The sequence below is a fragment of the Pimephales promelas genome, chromosome 2 (genome assembly GCF_988280905.1).
Source record: "Pimephales promelas chromosome 2, fPimPro1.hap1.1, whole genome shotgun sequence".
NCBI lineage: Eukaryota > Metazoa > Chordata > Actinopteri > Cypriniformes > Leuciscidae > Pimephales > Pimephales promelas.
In genome coordinates this window covers 27,798,439-27,812,720 of record NC_142770.1, presented here as the reverse complement: position 1 = coordinate 27,812,720, position 14,282 = coordinate 27,798,439, and the positions used below count along the sequence as shown (strand labels likewise).

Below are 14,282 nucleotides of genomic sequence, written 5' to 3'. Positions count from 1 at the left end.
ACAGAGTGAGGAAGCCGTTCCCCAACAAGAGATAAGCGAAAACAAAATAGAGGAGGAGGATGTAACGGCTTCCTCACTCTACACCGTATCGGAGGTTAGCGTGGTGGATAGTGGGGGTGAATCCGAGGGTTCACTTCCCAATGCTCAGGTGCAAAAAAGGTCTGCGAGATCTCCTCTGCTTCAAACAGAGGAGAAAAGGCTGCGGGCATCGCTCCGGCTAGATAGTACCTCCTTGGTAGATCTAGACCGTGTGTGGCCCGCAGATTCTCCCAATGAAGTCTCCTTTTTGCACGTTAAGCTAATAACATCGTCGCCGAAGGATCCACAAGAGGCCCTCTCTGTGGACTCCAAGGTGACGAGCATTTGCCCTCCTGATCCCAGTTTTTCTGGGGAAAAGGAGAAGCAAGTGATACATGACATAACATGATTTTAATGTAACTTTCTGCAGTCTTTTGGTTTTATTCTCCTATTAATGCTTGTATTTTTAACCTTACTGCTCATGGCCCTCACTATCTCTACAATCAATGTGAGAAGTGTGAGGTCTACTCTGCGAGCACAGAGTGTGTTATCCTTTTTAAAAACTTTTAAGTCAGATGTGTTTTTATTGCAAGAATGTGGTTTGCCTTTTTTAACAAATTACAGGAAGTGGGAGGAGATTTGGACCCCAGGATTTTCCATTTGGAGTGGGTCCAATTTTAACAAAAATGACGGTGTTGCTATTTTAATAAAAAATCCCAACCTTTTGGTGAAGGGCAGCACTGTGGTGAGGGACGGGCGGGCAATTTTAGCAAATCTGACTTTTTTAGGTAAGGATCTTAATATTTTAAATATGTATGGTTTTACAGAAAAAAAGAACAGGTATGAGCTTTTAGAAGACTCGCAACCCCACATGCTAGGCAGGGCTCCCCTAGTGGTAGCAGGGGATTTTAATTGTGTTTTATCAAAAAATGACAGAAAGAGGGTAGGAGATGATTTTAAGGTAGACAAGACATCGGTTTTATTACAAAATATAGTCAAAGATTTTAAGTTAGTCGACTGTTTTAAAACAATGCATCAAAGAGAGGAGGGCTTCACCTGGTTCAGTGGTGACGGTGCCAGAGCCTCTCGAATTGACTATGTTTTTACAAGGGACCTCCCGCCGACCGATGCTACATTGACCCCCCTCTTTTTTTGCGATCACATGATGCTGTCTTGCACTCTTTCACTTCCCACGGGTGTGACTGCAGGGGGAGGGCTGTGGAAGCTGAACTGTTCCCTGTTAGAAGACGAGGAAGTGGTAAAAGAGTATAGGGAGCAGTTCAGCCAATGGCAGACCCTCCAGGACTTTTACGACTCACGTGCACAGTGGTGGGAGATGGTGAAACAAAGGACAGGACGGTTTTTTAAACAAATTGGGAGAGAAAAAAAGAATAAAGAAAAAAGACGCATGATGGGGTTGCAAAAAAGACTGCAGAGATATTTTAACCTTTTAAACAATGGATTGGATTTTACAAATGAAATAAAAGAAGTAAAGAAAGAAATGTCAGATCTGTCTGAAATAAAGAGCAAAGGTGTCATTTTAAGATGTAAAGAAAGGGAGTTAGAGGAAGGAGAGAAGTGTACCAGATATTTTTTTAAAAAGACAATAGCTCGGGGAGGGTCCATCAATGCTTTAAAAACTTTTAGAGGGGAGGAAGTAAACACAACTGACCAGATTTTAGGGGAAATTGAAAGTTTTTACAGTAATTTATATGACACTAAAGAGGTACACAATGGCACCTTAGAGGAAGTTTTAGGGGTTTTAGATAAAAAAGTTAACAGTCCAAATGTGCTTTTATCCCAGGATTTTAATCTTTTAGAGTTGAAAAAAGCTTTAAAGGGTTTTAAGAAGGGGAAGTCACCGGGCATGGACGGACTCCCCTTTGAGTTTTACCTGACTTTCTGGGACATTTTAGCACACGACTTACTTACAGTTTTTAAAGAATTTGAGACTCTTGACAGACTTCCAGACAGCTTTAGAGTAGGGATAGTTACACTACTGTACAAAAAAGGAGACAAGACTGACTTAAGAAACTGGCGACCAATCACTCTTTTAAATTATGATTGTAAACTTTTTAGTAAAATTTTAGCTACACGCATGTCGACCGTTTTAGAGGACGTAATCCACCTGGATCAAGCTTGCGCTGTGCCCGGCAGGAAGATCACGGACAGCCTAATACTGATCAGAGACGCCATCTGTTATGCGAGAGACAGAAACATTCGGCTTGTAGTCCTAAATTTAGACTTCGAAAAAGCATTTGATCGAGTTTCGCACCAGTACCTCCTTCAGGTACTGCAAAAAATGGGCTTTTCTGAGAGGTTTCTAGCTTGGGTGGGACTGCTGTATGAGGACTTGGGCAGCAAAATTCTTGTAAATGGGCATCTTACCAAAGCTGTAAATATCCGCAGTGGTGTCCGTCAGGGGTGTCCCTTATCTCCCCTTCTGTACGTGGCTTGTATTGAGCCACTGGCACAAATCTTGAGAAGGGATAAATGGATTAAAGGACTAGACATCCCAGGAACTGGTGGACTGACGGCGACCTGTGTTTTATATATGGACGACGTGACCCTTTTAGCGACTGACCTTTTATCAGTACGAAGAGCAATGGACTTGACTGACTGGTACGGTCGGGCCTCGGGCGCCAAGCTTAACAGGAGTAAGTCCGAGGCCCTGCTCTTCGGGCCGTGGGGGGACGTTGACAAAGGCGGACTAGATTTGGATTTTAAAGATAATAATTTGAAAATTTTAGGTGTGAAATTTGACAGGGAGGGTGGAGGACAGGGTAACTGGACTGACATGTTAGGGAAAGTTAGGCAAAGACTGGGCTTTTGGGGACTAAGACAACTGACGTATGAAGGCAAGATTTTAATTTTTAAAGCTGTGATTTTACCACTGATTTTACTTGTCTGTTCTGTTTTTAGTCCCCCAAGACGATTCCTAGCCAAGTTGGAGAGGGCGGTATTTTATTTCCTGTGGGGGTCCAAGTGGGAAAGACTCAAGAGGGAGGTCGTCAAAAAGAAAAAAGAGAATGGCGGAAAAGGGCTCCCAGACCCCCACCTGTTTTTAGGCAGCCGCTTCACTGCCCTCCACATTAAATACGCCCTGACCCCATCCAGAGAACACAAGACAGCAGCCATGACCCGATTCTGGATGGGGTCATACTTAAGATCTTTGAAAATTTTACCCGTTGATCTTAAATGTCCAGTGTCTTTTAATCTGTCAAAAGAACATCTTTTTATTAAGAATTTTTTAAAGAAATACCTTTTAGAAACGAATGATGCCACTGTTTTAACTAACCACAAGTCTCTTGTCTCTCTTGTGCAGGATCGAGAATCGGTGAGTCCAGTTCCAGGCCTCACACTAGGTGAGGCCAAAGACGTTTGGAGGAACGCAGCCCACCCAGCTCTCCAGAACAGGCTTAAGGACTTGTCGTGGATGGTGGCCCATGAGATCCTCCCGGTCAGGGCGGTTATGCACTCCAGAGGCATGGCCAAAAACCCCACCTGCCCACGGTCCGGATGTGGTTCCCCGGAGACCGTCTACCATCTGCTCTGGGAGTGCGGTGCTGCGCGGGACCTGTGGGCCAAGACCAGCCCCCTGGTTTTCCCGTGCCTGCCGGCGGGTCGGGCCCAGGTGGGATACAGGCTCGCCATCCTGGGGGTGGGTCAGGGCTTGAAGGAGCTAACATCACAGCAATTTACCTCGCTCTGGCTCACCCTCAACCATATCAAGGATGCCATCTGGGCCACCAGAAACCTGCTGGTGGGGAAACGCGTTACGGTGCCCCTCCACGCGTGCGAGCAATTAGTTAGATCTGCGCTGCAGGAGGCGCCGGACGTCGTTATTCGGATGGGGGGGCTGGGGTCACACCAAAGAGGTCCCGGCCACCCCCGACCCTGGCCGCCCGTAGATGCACCCTCACCACACCGGCTACGGGAACAGCGGGCCAGCGGGCCGGAGGAGAGGGGATCTCCGCTGGGCGCTGGAAGCGAGGAGTCTGGGGCCTGTTCTGGAGACCTGGAGTGAATGGACATTCTTGATAGGGACTCACCCTCGATCCTGTACAAGAGATGTTTTATGTGGCATAATTTATTGTTTTATTGTTTTTTATCTGACATGTTTTATTGTTTTATTCCTATTATTTAAACCATTTACCTTTCTTTTAAAACAAACATGGACTTTTTACACAACACACAAAACACAAGAAACTTTTAACAGTAAATAATGTGTCCCTTTTAATATGTGTAAAAATGTGATCTAAAAGAAAAAATGTACATGCAAATGGAAATAATGGAATGACACTGTGACAATAAAACTTTTCGAAAGAAAGAAAAATCTGTTCTTATCAGTTTAATATCTGATACGTGCCCTACCCGGGCACCACATATTAAATTGATTTTTGGTCCTGGGAGATGGAATAGGGGCTTGCTCCGTCCACTCCACGCATCGACCCGGTATTGCAGTACTTCTGGGAACGGTGCACCCTCCTAAAGTGTTCAATGAAAGAAATGTAGTGGTCTTGTGTGGCAGACGGTGATAATGGAGCTAGTGTGAGTGGGTGTTGTAGGTGATCATGTGCTATACTAGCCTGGGTAGAATTGTGGTGTAAAAACAAGACAAAAAGGAACCCCTGTTCCTCTGTCGGTTTAACATCTGATCCGTCCACTATTCGGGGACGGCGCATTATGTACATTTATGGCTCATGGAGCCGGATGCGGAGCGTGCAAAAAAAAAAAAAAAAGCCCCTTTTTTGACTGGCAAACCGCTGGTGAGGATTGGGGAGAGGGACAGGGTGCTTCTGACTGAAGGCCTGGGAATTCATACTTACCTGGCAGGGGAGACACCATGATCAGGAAGGTGGTTCACCCAGGGCGAGGCTCGGCCATTGCACTCTGGGTTGTGCTGACCCCTGCGAATTCCCCAAATGTGGGAATCTCGACTGCATAATTTATGGTAGTGGGGGACTGCGTTCGCGCTCTCCCCTGGACAACACTGGTTAAAAGGGCAGATTGTTAAAGCTCCACTTGAGGTTCTTTTGTTTTGTTTTTTTTCTCCACTTCTTCAATATCCAGAGGCAGTCCAGAGAGTTGAACTGCGGCGGTTGCTCGAGAGATACGAAACAGTCTAGGACCGGTCTGTGTGAGGAGGGTTTTCTTTTTTCTCCTCAATTCTTCAAATAGTCTCCAATATTTGACGGACGACTTAGTTCACAGCAGTTGTCCTGGAGGCAAAGTTGTTCGGAATGAGGAGTTCTATCATGTGGTATGAAAACATTGTGCACGTGTGAAACGTCACGTGATACACAGCCACCCATGTTGTGTTTTTTTCTGTTTACAGCGCCACCAAGTGGCCAGTCGCCGCATTCCTCTTCACGTGACCACGGGCTGAGCCCGTACACAGGTGTACCGAGTTGGGTGCAATTGTCTCATTCCGTTGGAGAGTTATAGCCGTTCAAGTAAAGCCCGCCTCGCCCACCCCCAACGTTTTGGCGTACCGTCGCCAACGTGGATGGAAATTCCAACTGTTTCCCGATCCCTGTTGGCAGTCAGACTCCAGAGAATCTTTCTGCACCGGTTTGGGTCAGATCGGGCAAAAAACCTAGGACTAGTGTGCAAAAGTAGGTTTTTCAGAAAATCCAAAATACCCGAAAATCTCGCCAGCGCGACCACCCAATCCGAGGCATGCATCTTGTTCGGCTCGAGCCAAGGATTCCGGTGATGTAAGACACTTGGGTCTGCGACCGACGGTCGAGGAGTTACGAGCCATTTCGTACTTTTGATCGCTGCAGCGCCACCTTGGGGCCTTGGTGAGGTTGTAGTACCGGGCCGGTCCTACCATCCCTCAGAGTTTCAAGTCTCTACCACGGACGCTTTGGTCTGCCCGCTCACTTTTAAGGCGGAATGTTGATGATCCAAAATCCCAGGTTGCACTCCAGAGTGTCTTTGCTGTGCACTCTGTTGTGATCCATTTTCGGTGTCAACCAATCTGAGCTGAGCTTGTTTGCCGGCGACCTTAGACCCTCTCGCCGCGGCCCAGGTGGGCGTGGCCTTTGCCGGCTCCCCCGCCTCGGCGTCGCTGCGTCATCGCTTCTCGGCCTTTTGGCTAAGATCAAGTGTCTGGTCCCAAGGTAGAGACAGCGATCGCCTCTTGGAGGTTTTTCCGGCTCGGGTCCTTCCGTGACTTGAGCCTCAAACTTTTGAGAGGTACATTGATCCAGCTGCTTTTATTCCGGTTCGGTTTTAAGGTAAGACCTTTTTATCTATTTATTTATTTATTTATTTATTTATTGTTTTTTTAAGTTTTAGGCTGTTGGTGCCTCCACCATGTCGGCTGCCCGTGCCGGCATGCGGAGGCACCACAGCGTGCGGTTTTTATTTAAAGAGGTGAATGGTAAGCTCCTGGGGTTGTCACGTCTTGACTTCTCCAGGAAGCTGATCCAGAAAACCCTCAATTTTAAACCTGATGACTTGAACTGCTTGGTAACTCTCCCCCTGAACAAAGGTTTTGATTTAAGTTTCAAAAGCGCTTCCCTGTTAACTGAATTCTGGCAAAGGTTTGATGCATGCAAAGCCCAGTTTTCAATGTTTACTGTGGAAAAACTTTCTGACAATTCACTTAAAACTGTGATTGTCAGGATGTTTAATGAAACTGTGAATGGAGAAGACATTTGTGTCTGGTTGGGTAGATTTTGCACTGTTCGGGGGCAACCAGTCAAAGTGTTAGATGAAGACGGCATCTGGAATTGCTCCTGGCGAATTCCCATTAAACAATGGGAAGACGCCGGGGGCTACCAAGGCCTGAAACATCTACCTTCAATGATTGTGTTGGGAGAGAACAGAGGCTACATTCACTATCAAGGAATGCCTAAATTGTGCAGAAAGTGTGGGAGAATGGGGCATTTAGCCGATGCATGCAATGAATTAACATGTGGGAAGTGTAGAGGAATTGGTCATACTTTTGAAGAATGTACCATTGGCAGAAGGTGTAATCTTTGTGGTGAAACTAACCATCTCTACAGAGATTGCCCTAAAAGTTTTGCCAACAAATTGAAAGGTAACAAAATGGCCGCCCCACATGTGGAACAAACAAAAGAGCAAAGGAAGGAGGAGGCGGTCCCTGAGGTTTTGGCGGGAAATTCTATTTCCCAGCCAGCCTCAGGGAGTGGGCAAGAGGAAGGAAGTGGGGCGGCCATAGGGGCGGAGCCAAGTTTTAACAGCAAACAGAGTGAGGAAGCCGTTCCCCAACAAGAGATAAGCGAAAACAAAATAGAGGAGGAGGATGTAACGGCTTCCTCACTCTACACCGTATCGGAGGTTAGCGTGGTGGATAGTGGGGGTGAATCCGAGGGTTCACTTCCCAATGCTCAGGTGCAAAAAAGGTCTGCGAGATCTCCTCTGCTTCAAACAGAGGAGAAAAGGCTGCGGGCATCGCTCCGGCTAGATAGTACCTCCTTGGTAGATCTAGACCGTGTGTGGCCCGCAGATTCTCCCAATGAAGTCTCCTTTTTGCACGTTAAGCTAATAACATCGTCGCCGAAGGATCCACAAGAGGCCCTCTCTGTGGACTCCAAGGTGACGAGCATTTGCCCTCCTGATCCCAGTTTTTCTGGGGAAAAGGAGAAGCAAGTGATACATGACATAACATGATTTTAATGTAACTTTCTGCAGTCTTTTGGTTTTATTCTCCTATTAATGCTTGTATTTTTAACCTTACTGCTCATGGCCCTCACTATCTCTACAATCAATGTGAGAAGTGTGAGGTCTACTCTGCGAGCACAGAGTGTGTTATCCTTTTTAAAAACTTTTAAGTCAGATGTGTTTTTATTGCAAGAATGTGGTTTGCCTTTTTTAACAAATTACAGGAAGTGGGAGGAGATTTGGACCCCAGGATTTTCCATTTGGAGTGGGTCCAATTTTAACAAAAATGACGGTGTTGCTATTTTAATAAAAAATCCCAACCTTTTGGTGAAGGGCAGCACTGTGGTGAGGGACGGGCGGGCAATTTTAGCAAATCTGACTTTTTTAGGTAAGGATCTTAATATTTTAAATATGTATGGTTTTACAGAAAAAAAGAACAGGTATGAGCTTTTAGAAGACTCGCAACCCCACATGCTAGGCAGGGCTCCCCTAGTGGTAGCAGGGGATTTTAATTGTGTTTTATCAAAAAATGACAGAAAGAGGGTAGGAGATGATTTTAAGGTAGACAAGACATCGGTTTTATTACAAAATATAGTCAAAGATTTTAAGTTAGTCGACTGTTTTAAAACAATGCATCAAAGAGAGGAGGGCTTCACCTGGTTCAGTGGTGACGGTGCCAGAGCCTCTCGAATTGACTATGTTTTTACAAGGGACCTCCCGCCGACCGATGCTACATTGACCCCCCTCTTTTTTTGCGATCACATGATGCTGTCTTGCACTCTTTCACTTCCCACGGGTGTGACTGCAGGGGGAGGGCTGTGGAAGCTGAACTGTTCCCTGTTAGAAGACGAGGAAGTGGTAAAAGAGTATAGGGAGCAGTTCAGCCAATGGCAGACCCTCCAGGACTTTTACGACTCACGTGCACAGTGGTGGGAGATGGTGAAACAAAGGACAGGATGGTTTTTTAAACAAATTGGGAGAGAAAAAAAGAATAAAGAAAAAAGACGCATGATGGGGTTGCAAAAAAGACTGCAGAGATATTTTAACCTTTTAAACAATGGATTGGATTTTACAAATGAAATAAAAGAAGTAAAGAAAGAAATGTCAGATCTGTCTGAAATAAAGAGCAAAGGTGTCATTTTAAGATGTAAAGAAAGGGAGTTAGAGGAAGGAGAGAAGTGTACCAGATATTTTTTTAAAAAGACAATAGCTCGGGGAGGGTCCATCAATGCTTTAAAAACTTTTAGAGGGGAGGAAGTAAACACAACTGACCAGATTTTAGGGGAAATTGAAAGTTTTTACAGTAATTTATATGACACTAAAGAGGTACACAATGGCACCTTAGAGGAAGTTTTAGGGGTTTTAGATAAAAAAGTTAACAGTCCAAATGTGCTTTTATCCCAGGATTTTAATCTTTTAGAGTTGAAAAAAGCTTTAAAGGGTTTTAAGAAGGGGAAGTCACCGGGCATGGACGGACTCCCCTTTGAGTTTTACCTGACTTTCTGGGACATTTTAGCACACGACTTACTTACAGTTTTTAAAGAATTTGAGACTCTTGACAGACTTCCAGACAGCTTTAGAGTAGGGATAGTTACACTACTGTACAAAAAAGGAGACAAGACTGACTTAAGAAACTGGCGACCAATCACTCTTTTAAATTATGATTGTAAACTTTTTAGTAAAATTTTAGCTACACGCATGTCGACCGTTTTAGAGGACGTAATCCACCTGGATCAAGCTTGCGCTGTGCCCGGCAGGAAGATCACGGACAGCCTAATACTGATCAGAGACGCCATCTGTTATGCGAGAGACAGAAACATTCGGCTTGTAGTCCTAAATTTAGACTTCGAAAAAGCATTTGATCGAGTTTCGCACCAGTACCTCCTTCAGGTACTGCAAAAAATGGGCTTTTCTGAGAGGTTTCTAGCTTGGGTGGGACTGCTGTATGAGGACTTGGGCAGCAAAATTCTTGTAAATGGGCATCTTACCAAAGCTGTAAATATCCGCAGTGGTGTCCGTCAGGGGTGTCCCTTATCTCCCCTTCTGTACGTGGCTTGTATTGAGCCACTGGCACAAATCTTGAGAAGGGATAAATGGATTAAAGGACTAGACATCCCAGGAACTGGTGGACTGACGGCGACCTGTGTTTTATATATGGACGACGTGACCCTTTTAGCGACTGACCTTTTATCAGTACGAAGAGCAATGGACTTGACTGACTGGTACGGTCGGGCCTCGGGCGCCAAGCTTAACAGGAGTAAGTCCGAGGCCCTGCTCTTCGGGCCGTGGGGGGACGTTGACAAAGGCGGACTAGATTTGGATTTTAAAGATAATAATTTGAAAATTTTAGGTGTGAAATTTGACAGGGAGGGTGGAGGACAGGGTAACTGGACTGACATGTTAGGGAAAGTTAGGCAAAGACTGGGCTTTTGGGGACTAAGACAACTGACGTATGAAGGCAAGATTTTAATTTTTAAAGCTGTGATTTTACCACTGATTTTACTTGTCTGTTCTGTTTTTAGTCCCCCAAGACGATTCCTAGCCAAGTTGGAGAGGGCGGTATTTTATTTCCTGTGGGGGTCCAAGTGGGAAAGACTCAAGAGGGAGGTCGTCAAAAAGAAAAAAGAGAATGGCGGAAAAGGGCTCCCAGACCCCCACCTGTTTTTAGGCAGCCGCTTCACTGCCCTCCACATTAAATACGCCCTGACCCCATCCAGAGAACACAAGACAGCAGCCATGACCCGATTCTGGATGGGGTCATACTTAAGATCTTTGAAAATTTTACCCGTTGATCTTAAATGTCCAGTGTCTTTTAATCTGTCAAAAGAACATCTTTTTATTAAGAATTTTTTAAAGAAATACCTTTTAGAAACGAATGATGCCACTGTTTTAACTAACCACAAGTCTCTTGTCTCTCTTGTGCAGGATCGAGAATCGGTGAGTCCAGTTCCAGGCCTCACACTAGGTGAGGCCAAAGACGTTTGGAGGAACGCAGCCCACCCAGCTCTCCAGAACAGGCTTAAGGACTTGTCGTGGATGGTGGCCCATGAGATCCTCCCGGTCAGGGCGGTTATGCACTCCAGAGGCATGGCCAAAAACCCCACCTGCCCACGGTCCGGATGTGGTTCCCCGGAGACCGTCTACCATCTGCTCTGGGAGTGCGGTGCTGCGCGGGACCTGTGGGCCAAGACCAGCCCCCTGGTTTTCCCGTGCCTGCCGGCGGGTCGGGCCCAGGTGGGATACAGGCTCGCCATCCTGGGGGTGGGTCAGGGCTTGAAGGAGCTAACATCACAGCAATTTACCTCGCTCTGGCTCACCCTCAACCATATCAAGGATGCCATCTGGGCCACCAGAAACCTGCTGGTGGGGAAACGCGTTACGGTGCCCCTCCACGCGTGCGAGCAATTAGTTAGATCTGCGCTGCAGGAGGCGCCGGACGTCGTTATTCGGATGGGGGGGCTGGGGTCACACCAAAGAGGTCCCGGCCACCCCCGATCCTGGCCGCCCGTAGATGCACCCTCACCACACCGGCTACGGGAACAGCGGGCCAGCGGGCCGGAGGAGAGGGGATCTCCGCTGGGCGCTGGAAGCGAGGAGTCCGGGGCCTGTTCTGGAGACCTGGAGTGAATGGACATTCTTGATAGGGACTCACCCTCGATCCTGTACAAGAGATGTTTTATGTGGCATAATTTATTGTTTTATTGGTTTTTATCTGACATGTTTTATTGTTTTATTCCTATTATTTAAACCATTTACCTTTCTTTTAAAACATACATGGACTTTTTACACAACACACAAACACAAGAAACTTTTAACAGTATATAATGTGTCCCTTTTAATATGTGTAAAAATGTGATCTAAAAGAAAAAATGTACATGCAAATGGAAATAATGGAATGACACTGTGACAATAAAACTTTTCGAAAGAAAAAAATCTGTTCTTATCAGTTTAATATCTGATACGTGCCCTACCCGGGCACCACATATTAAATTGATTTTTGGTCCTGGGAGATGGAATAGGGGCTTGCTCCGTCCACTCCACGCATCGACCCGGTATTGCAGTACTTCTGGGAACGGTGCACCCTCCTAAAGTGTTCAATGAAAGAAATGTAGTGGTCTTGTGTGGCAGACGGTGATAATGGAGCTAGTGTGAGTGGGTGTTGTAGGTGATCATGTGCTATACTAGCCTGGGTAGAATTGTGGTGTAAAAACAAGACAAAAAGGAACCCCTGTTCCTCTGTCGGTTTAACATCTGATCCGTCCACTATTCGGGGACGGCGCATTATGTACATTTATGGCTCATGGAGCCGGATGCGGAGCGTGCAAAAAAAAAAAAAAAAGCCCCTTTTTTGACTGGCAAACCGCTGGTGAGGATTGGGGAGAGGGACAGGGTGCTTCTGACTGAAGGCCTGGGAATTCATACTTACCTGGCAGGGGAGACACCATGATCAGGAAGGTGGTTCACCCAGTGCGAGGCTCGGCCATTGCACTCTGGGTTGTGCTGACCCCTGCGAATTCCCCAAATGTGGGAATCTCGACTGCATAATTTATGGTAGTGGGGGACTGCGTTCGCGCTCTCCCCTGGACAACACTGGTTAAAAGGGCAGATTGTTAAAGCTCCACTTGAGGTTCTTTTGTTTTGTTTTTTTTCTCCACTTCTTCAATATCCAGAGGCAGTCCAGAGAGTTGAACTGCGGCGGTTGCTCGAGAGATACGAAACAGTCTAGGACCGGTCTGTGTGAGGAGGGTTTTCTTTTTTCTCCTCAATTCTTCAAATAGTCTCCAATATTTGACGGACGACTTAGTTCACAGCAGTTGTCCTGGAGGCAAAGTTGTTCGGAATGAGGAGTTCTATCATGTGGTATGAAAACATTGTGCACGTGTGAAACGTCACGTGATACACAGCCACCCATGTTGTGTTTTTTTCTGTTTACAGCGCCACCAAGTGGCCAGTCGCCGCATTCCTCTTCACGTGACCACGGGCTGAGCCCGTACACAGGTGTACCGAGTTGGGTGCAATTGTCTCATTCCGTTGGAGAGTTATAGCCGTTCAAGTAAAGCCCGCCTCGCCCACCCCCAACGTTTTGGCGTACCGTCGCCAACGTGGATGGAAATTCCAACTGTTTCCCGATCCCTGTTGGCAGTCAGACTCCAGAGAATCTTTCTGCACCGGTTTGGGTCAGATCGGGCAAAAAACCTAGGACTAGTGTGCAAAAGTAGGTTTTTCAGAAAATCCAAAATACCCGAAAATCTCGCCAGCGCGACCACCCAATCCGAGGCATGCATCTTGTTCGGCTCGAGCCAAGGATTCCGGTGATGTAAGACACTTGGGTCTGCGACCGACGGTCGAGGAGTTACGAGCCATTTCGTACTTTTGATCGCTGCAGCGCCACCTTGGGGCCGATCGGGGCGAGCCTTGGTGAGGTTGTAGTACCGGGCCGGTCCTACCATCCCTCAGAGTTTCAAGTCTCTACCACGGACGCTTTGGTCTGCCCGCTCACTTTTAAGGCGGAATGTTGATGATCCAAAATCCCAGGTTGCACTCCAGAGTGTCTTTGCTGTGCACTCTGTTGTGATCCATTTTCGGTGTCAACCAATCTGAGCTGAGCTTGTTTGCCGGCGACCTTAGACCCTCTCGCCGCGGCCCAGGTGGGCGTGGCCTTTGCCGGCTCCCCCGCCTCGGCGTCGCTGCGTCATCGCTTCTCGGCCTTTTGGCTAAGATCAAGTGTCTGGTCCCAAGGTAGAGACAGCGATCGCCTCTTGGAGGTTTTTCCGGCTCGGGTCCTTCCGTGACTTGAGCCTCAAACTTTTGAGAGGTACATTGATCCAGCTGCTTTTATTCCGGTTCGGTTTTAAGGTAAGACCTTTTTATCTATTTATTTATTTATTTATTTATTTATTGTTTTAAGTTTTAGGCTGTTGGTGCCTCCACCATGTCGGCTGCCCGTGCCGGCATGCGGAGGCACCACAGCGTGCGGTTTTTATTTAAAGAGGTGAATGGTAAGCTCCTGGGGTTGTCACGTCTTGACTTCTCCAGGAAGCTGATCCAGAAAACCCTCAATTTTAAACCTGATGACTTGAACTGCTTGGTAACTCTCCCCCTGAACAAAGGTTTTGATTTAAGTTTCAAAAGCGCTTCCCTGTTAACTGAATTCTGGCAAAGGTTTGATGCATGCAAAGCCCAGTTTTCAATGTTTACTGTGGAAAAACTTTCTGACAATTCACTTAAAACCGTGATTGTCAGGATGTTTAATGAAACTGTGAATGGAGAAGACATTTGTGTCTGGTTGGGTAGATTTTGCACTGTTCGGGGGCAACCAGTCAAAGTGTTAGATGAAGACGGCATCTGGAATTGCTCCTGGCGAATTCCCATTAAACAATGGGAAGACGCCGGGGGCTACCAGGGCCTGAAACACCTACCTTCAATGATTGTGTTGGGAGAGAACAGAGGCTACATTCACTATCAAGGAATGCCTAAATTGTGCAGAAAGTGTGGGAGAATGGGGCATTTAGCCGATGCATGCAATGAATTAACATGTGGGAAGTGTAGAGGAATTGGTCATACTTTTGAAGAATGTACCATTGGCAGAAGGTGTAATCTTTGTGGTGAAACTAACCATCTCTACA

General features: G+C 46.5%; 2 non-coding genes and 2 pseudogenes across 2 annotated transcripts; all 4 read left to right on the top strand.

Moving 5' to 3' along the window:
- Window positions 1-4,330: 4,330 nt before the first annotated feature.
- LOC148996178 (U2 spliceosomal RNA) lies at window positions 4,331-4,507 on the top strand (annotated as a pseudogene).
- Window positions 4,508-4,839: 332 nt separating this feature from the next.
- LOC148996177 (U1 spliceosomal RNA) lies at window positions 4,840-5,004 on the top strand. Its single transcript, XR_016149104.1, has one exon. It is a non-coding gene; the product is annotated as a U1 spliceosomal RNA (small nuclear RNA).
- A 6,563-nt stretch (window positions 5,005-11,567) lies between these two features.
- On the top strand, window positions 11,568-11,742 carry LOC148996176 (U2 spliceosomal RNA; annotated as a pseudogene).
- Window positions 11,743-12,074: 332 nt separating this feature from the next.
- Window positions 12,075-12,239, top strand: LOC148996175 (U1 spliceosomal RNA). Its single transcript, XR_016147704.1, has one exon. It is a non-coding gene; the product is annotated as a U1 spliceosomal RNA (small nuclear RNA).
- The last annotated feature ends 2,043 nt before the right edge of the window (window positions 12,240-14,282 follow it).